This window comes from Doryrhamphus excisus, linkage group LG10 (assembly GCF_037039965.1).
Source record: "Doryrhamphus excisus strain RoL-2023G ecotype Guam linkage group LG10, RoL_Dexc_Guam_v1.1, whole genome shotgun sequence".
Taxonomy (NCBI): Eukaryota; Metazoa; Chordata; class Actinopteri; order Syngnathiformes; family Syngnathidae; genus Doryrhamphus; species Doryrhamphus excisus.
Genome location: NC_136366.1, coordinates 21,414,782 through 21,421,388, shown reverse-complemented (window position 1 = coordinate 21,421,388; position 6,607 = coordinate 21,414,782).

Sequence of the window (6,607 nt, the reverse complement as noted above, 5' to 3'; positions counted from 1 at the left end):
CTCACAGTAGCCAGCATACAGCCAACAAACCAAATTGTCGTTCATTCATTCATTTTCTACCGCTTATCAAGTGTTGTGGGGGGTGCTGGAGCCTATCCCAGCTGTCTTTGGGCAAGCGGTGGTTAGTACACCCTGGACCAGCCAATCACAGGGCACATATAGACAAACAACCATTCACACTCACATTCATACCTATGGACAATTTGGAGTGGCTAATTAACCTAGCATGTTTTTGGAATGTGGGAGGAATCCGGAGTACGCGGAGAAAACCCACACACGCACGGGGACAACAAGAAACTCCACACAGATATGGATGGGGGTGGAATTGAACTCGGGTCTCCTAGCTGTGAGGCTCGCGCGCCAACCACTTTCCCACCATGCAGCTTTGAATTTTTCAATGAAAGTAATTCATAGCGAGATGCATACAGTCCCTTTAAGAGCCAATCTCATGCAGCATTCAGATATTCATGTCTACAAGGTCAAAGTGAAGCACCTTTCCAACGCCAGTGAACATCTTGCCCTGCAAATGTCCTAAAATAAACGACATGAATGCAACCAAACATCTTCAGGCTGCCATCCAAACTAAATATATGAAGGAGTCAAAAAGCTGCAAGAAACCCCAACTTGTTTATTTCCCTTCTAAGGCATTAAAGACGACTTGTTTCCAGGTTGTGACCAAAGAAGGGGAGGAGGTTGTTTGCAGTTTCACGCCATGCAGGCTTGGAGGCACTGTGTTATGCAGAGAGAAGGTGAAGGTCATCTTATTAGTGTTGTGAGTGTTAACAGACTACGGGTCGTGACATGAAATGTGACGACCTCTCTGTCTTCTATCTTTTGTTTTTGTGTCTGGCTGTGAGTTAGAATTGGCTGGAGGTCACATGGGTGTGGAAACAAATACGGTGTACTTGGGGATCCTATGAAGTTGACAGAATCTCTGGTGCCTCAGCACATCTGCTCTGATGTTTCATTTCCATTGGAATGAAATCCTTTTATTTGGGGGAAAGGTCACTTTGATGATATCACAATTTAGAAAACACCAGAGCCTTTGGCCCAGAGAGTGAATGTTCCACACCAGTATTGTTAGCACTATGAAGTAACTGTTACAGTATGTACATACAGTACATAGATAAACCATGTTTTCTTTTACTACACTTTTTACTGAAGTATTTACAAGAAGGAAGCATGGAGCGTTTGAGTACGCTGGGGTTGCTTTATTTCTGCCAAGATGAAAGCTGATGTTTTGTCCCCGCGCCGATCCTCACCGATGCCAGTAAGTGCTGCCCGCTCATCCGAGGAGCTCTGTTTAGACGATAACAGAAGTTGCGGTCCCTGTAGAAAGATTATAGTGTTCTCTTCTTAAGCATCGGCGTCAGGCTTATCATGCTGCTACACATGTTTGGCCTGGAGCAACTTTATTGACAGCTGTTTGGACTTTTAATCATCTGGGGCTCTCTGCGCTGTAAAATAACCCACAAATATTTGTTGTCCAGTTTCGAAGAAAAAAGTGGAAGTGTATCTGTACAGTGTGTGTGTGTATAAATATATATTATGTAAATTAAATCACCAAAGGGAAAGTGTACGTTTTTCCGAGTCTACGCTGTCAAGAGTACTGTAGGAGTTGTGGTGCCTTAAAGGGGAACGTCTTTTGGATATACACATATTTCCCTTTTCTGTGCATTATAACATACAGCATCGTAAACTAGCTGAAATTAGCGAATTTTCTCATGTTGTAATACACAGAAAGGGAAAGAAATTCAAAGATTGTGAATGATGGGCAACATTCCCCCCAAAAGTGCACTTCCCTTTTCAGCTCTTCTGTAATTTACTGACACTATTCAAGTTCTAAACTTCTAAACTCTAAAGAGCCTTTGAATTACTACAACCACACTTTCATTGTCAGTGGATGTCAAGTTCTTAATAATAGTGATGATTCTCTTACGCCAAGGGTGTCCAAAGTGCGGCTCGTGAGCCATTTGCAGCCCATGACTCTTTTTTGGTTGGCTCGGGGCACATTTTTTTATAAAAGTACTACTACTGCTACTCTGAATTCCAGGTGTTTTTGGCTAAGAAGAATTGCATTGTTGCAAAGTTTGCCTCCAACCTAACAAGCCATACAAGTAGTCTGTACAATAATAACATGGATTGAAATGAACACACGTTACTGTCGGTTCTAATGGAAGTCAATGTCAAGTGGTGTTATCCCAGCAACAATAAAGCACGAGAAAATACTTTTGTTTTCTACTTCTTCTTTTTGATGTAAAAAAAAAACTGGATCAATGATGTACAATGTGTGGTACTGCTGTGCAATAGAGAAATAAATGTTTCGAGTCAGAACTAATGTACATCTGATTAATCAAAAAATGAATGAATCAATATAACATTAGAGCACTGTAGACATGAACTAAAACCCAGTAATTTTACTGTCCTATTATTTTTATCCCACATTGTTAAACTCTTATGCTGCAGGGACTCGAGCTGGTTCCTAGCTAGCGAGCAAACATGCGAGCGAGCTAACCAGTTGTCTTCGAATTGATTTCTTCTCAACTTAAGAAGCTAAAAATTTACCACTTCCACATGGAATGGGAGGATAATATTTTTTCATCTTGTGGGACATGCCATGGCTGACTTCATGACTTCATGCAGTGTTTAGTTGTAATGTAATGTAAGGTAAAGTCTCATCAATGTTTACCACTTCCACACATAATGGGAGGATAAAGTTTTATTCAACATGTGGAGCATGCCATGGCTGACTTGTTTTTTCCAGGGGTTGCATAATGAGTGCTTTATCTTCCATGTTCAGCCTTGCCCCCACTGATAGTTTATTGGTCAACATTTTCTTGCAATGATAGTTAAAGCGTCACAGATAGGACAGTAGGCAACGAGCGATAATGCATGCGTCATGAAATGCTGTCTGCATGCTATCAGTATCCTTGAGGAAACATTTTTGTTTGCATTGTCATGTATGGACTAAACTCTCCTATAATACATGAGGAATTAAACAAGAATACAACTTTTAACCTCCATGTGACTCTTGACCAATGCAAAGTCAGACACTGTAGAGAGCAACAGAATGGCAACCAGAACAAATATGTGCATTATATCAAATCTTATTATATGTGTGGATTAAAGCAGAGGCCACATGATGTACTGTGTTGTATAAATACTGGTATGTACTCTATGTACTGTATGTACTGTATGTGTGTGTGCAATAGCACCTCAATGCACCTCGGTGGCGGTGTTGGGGAGTTTTCTGGTATTTGGGAACAGTGGGTGCTGTTGACAGTTCCGCCACTCGGAAAACTATGCCTGACATGAATAGCCTACATATACAGAAAAAAACAAGGAAATAATTTATTTTCTACCCATGAGTTGAAATGTGAGATATTAAGCTATCTTGTGTTGCAGTCAGCTGCTATATGTTTTTATAGGATGTAAAGATGTGCTATGCACTGTGTGAACGTTAACCTCACTACTATGTTTGTTGTTCTGCTGAATTGGACTGCTAGCCTCCAGTTGACTGATATATATATATATACCTCGGTGCTTCCTGTGGCCCCCTGAGTGAGCCAATCAGAGGCAGCGCAGCCGTCCAAACATGTTCCTCTGTGCCGCCGCTGAGTGAATGGGATGTCATATTTTCCTTACAGTGTCAATACAGACACTTTCCGCTGTGCAATGCCTCTCTGCATGGGGAGTTTTGTATTTGAATTGGCTGACTCAGCAGTCCTGTCGCCAACAAAACCTATCCGAGATGGTAAAAACAAGATATGAGAAGCTAAGGTGTTAACATGTGCCAGAAACCGCAGCACTTTTGCAAAACAGACTCGGCACATTTCCAGCACGTCCTGACAGCAGCTCCTTCACCATTGCAGTAGTATTCTTTACATTGTAGTATATCTTACATTGATGAGACATGATAAGAGGTGTTACTTCGTATGCACTCTTATTTTGTAGGATGTGTTTCCTCCCGGGTGTAGATGCAGCCACTTTACCTCAGTGGTCAGTTGGGTTTATAAGCAACATTCTTTTTGCCGATGTCATTTCTTTTGCACTTCTTGAGTATTCTTGTTCCTTATTCATATTAAATTGTGAGGTTTTACACAGCAAAGAACCAAAGCTTGCTACTGTCCACTGCAGTATTTTGACCTTTGGAACGAGGAACCGATGGCATAAACAGAGTGGTAGAAAACAGGAAAAAGTCGTAGAAAGAATGGTAAACCCATCATGAGAATCAGTGATACAGAAGTGAATGTGCAGACAGAGATATGAGGGGGAGCATAAACGTGTGACGAGGGAAGCGAATTTTAAAAAAAACAGTTTAAATCAGGGACGGAGAGGAGACAAAACGGCCAAAGGCCAAACTATAAACAGTTTACTCTTAACATCCTAATTCCCAGCCCCCTCACTCAAACTCACACACAAGCAAGTGGGACACATGTGTGCAATGAAACATCACAGAGATATGTTATTTATTCCCCCTAAAATGATTCATACAACATTCTAGTCTATTGCATGTGAACCATCTTGTAGTAGGAACGCAACCCTGCGACATGCACTTGCACTCAACATGTTTTTAAGCCATGATTGTAAAATAGTTAGTGTGCAAAATGCATGATCTTGCGGTAGTTTGCACAAAACAAACACTTTTTGCACAATGGCGTGCATTTTCCTGCAAATGCGCAAAGAATGAGCATCACTGCCACAAAGATTGGTGTCACATAGAAGAAGAAGAGACTAAAATTCACCACAGAATTCACCCCCTTACTTGTCAGTTCCTGATACTGTAACGATACAGCTGCTACTTCAGGCAGAGATCCAAACCCTTGACATTTTTAATAATGTTTTAAATGTATTAAATTATTTAATTCAAATAAATTAAGTCTCTCCTGTGATTGTATTATGAAATATCTACAATATCTACCTAAATTCAGTTTCAAGACTCAGAACCAGCACTCAGCTCAGTCCCAAAATGATGCTGACACAGTTTTTGACTAAAGAGGTTTTTGCACACGTGTCATTTGCTGTGGCCATGTCTGTGGATTTGGATCTTTCTACTGCTCGACCACGCTGACCACCAAAGCCACACCAGACGCTTAGGTGGGGCTTCTGCTGTCCGTTTGCTGTCTGAGGGGCAGCCAAGTGTAAAGCATGGCAGGCAGGGCTGGTCAAATGAAGGCAGGGTGATGACAGTTTCATCCCACGCACACATTTAGGGTGGTGCTGGAGCCTATCCCAGTGTCTTCGGGTGAGGGGCAGGGTACACCCTGGACTGGTCGCCAGCCAATCACATTCAACCATTCACACTCACATACCTATGGACAATTTGGAGTCGTTTTTGGACAGTGCAGTGGGAGGAAACCGGGGAGAAGAGATGGCCGTTGGTGGGATTGAACTCAGGTCTCCTAGCTGTGAGGCCTGCATGCTAACGACTCGTGCGCCATGCAGCCCATACGCACACATGAAAAGCGCAAATCCAAATGCATCGTCAACTATAAATAGTGTTTATTTTCAACTTTATATAGGCTCCACAATGAACAATAGGTAAAAAAGAAATTGACAAAATATAACACTTCGGAAATTCAGAAACAATACAAAGGCCAGAAAAAACTGAATCCTTACCACACAAAACTGTCTTGAACAATGATGAATAAAATTCTAAAGAATGATACAAGAGGCACATTATTATCATTTTTATAATTATTATTGCATTTGTGAAACAACCAAAAATCCGGATTGGGCATCATACCCTGCAGCGTGAATGTAGCCTATGACTATTGCTGGGTTTCACATGACGTCACAGCCAGTTGTTGTTGTCACCAGATCAACTTCCTGGCAAAAACAGCCAGGTGTTCCTCTTGGAAGTGTGGCAGATCCGGGGCTTCAGGCTGCCTGGAATCAGTGCATGAAATCACCCTATCCAATCACGGGGCACCATCACCCTACAAGCTTATGGGCTTGGCTATATGGAGCTCACACTTGGTTCATGCAACACACCATGCACACTCACACAACAATTATATATTCCCTTTTGAATCTGTAAAGAATTGTACAAACATACAGTAAAGTCTCGTTATATCAATATTGTCGGGAGTCTGAAAAAATATCGATATAACCGGACTGTCGATATATCCGATCCTGCGCCGAACTGCATTAAAAGTGGGCAATAATGCACTCGACATTGTTCTATAGTATAGAACAATGTCAAGCAGCTTAAATCAATCTTTGCTTAAGGATTTCAATACCAAAAAAGAACACGGCGAACGGCTGCTTCCAGTCAACTTTATTTTTCACACTTCCACCACCAGAGCGCAGCACACACACCGATTCCCGCACTTCCTGGTTCACAGGTCATGCTCAACCCGCCCCACATAGCTGGCCAAAAGATATCTGAATACAACACATTAAATACATGTATTTGTACGCTTGTGTCTTCGTTGGAATAGGTGTGTATGCTATGTCAGTTGGTTCTTCTGTTGCAGGCATGTGTTTGGCCAGCTATGTGGGGCGGGTTGAGCATGACCTGTGAACCAGGAAGTGCGGGAATCGGTGTGTGTGCTGCTCTCTGGTGGTGAAAGTGTGAAAAATAAAGTTGACTGGAAGCAGCCGT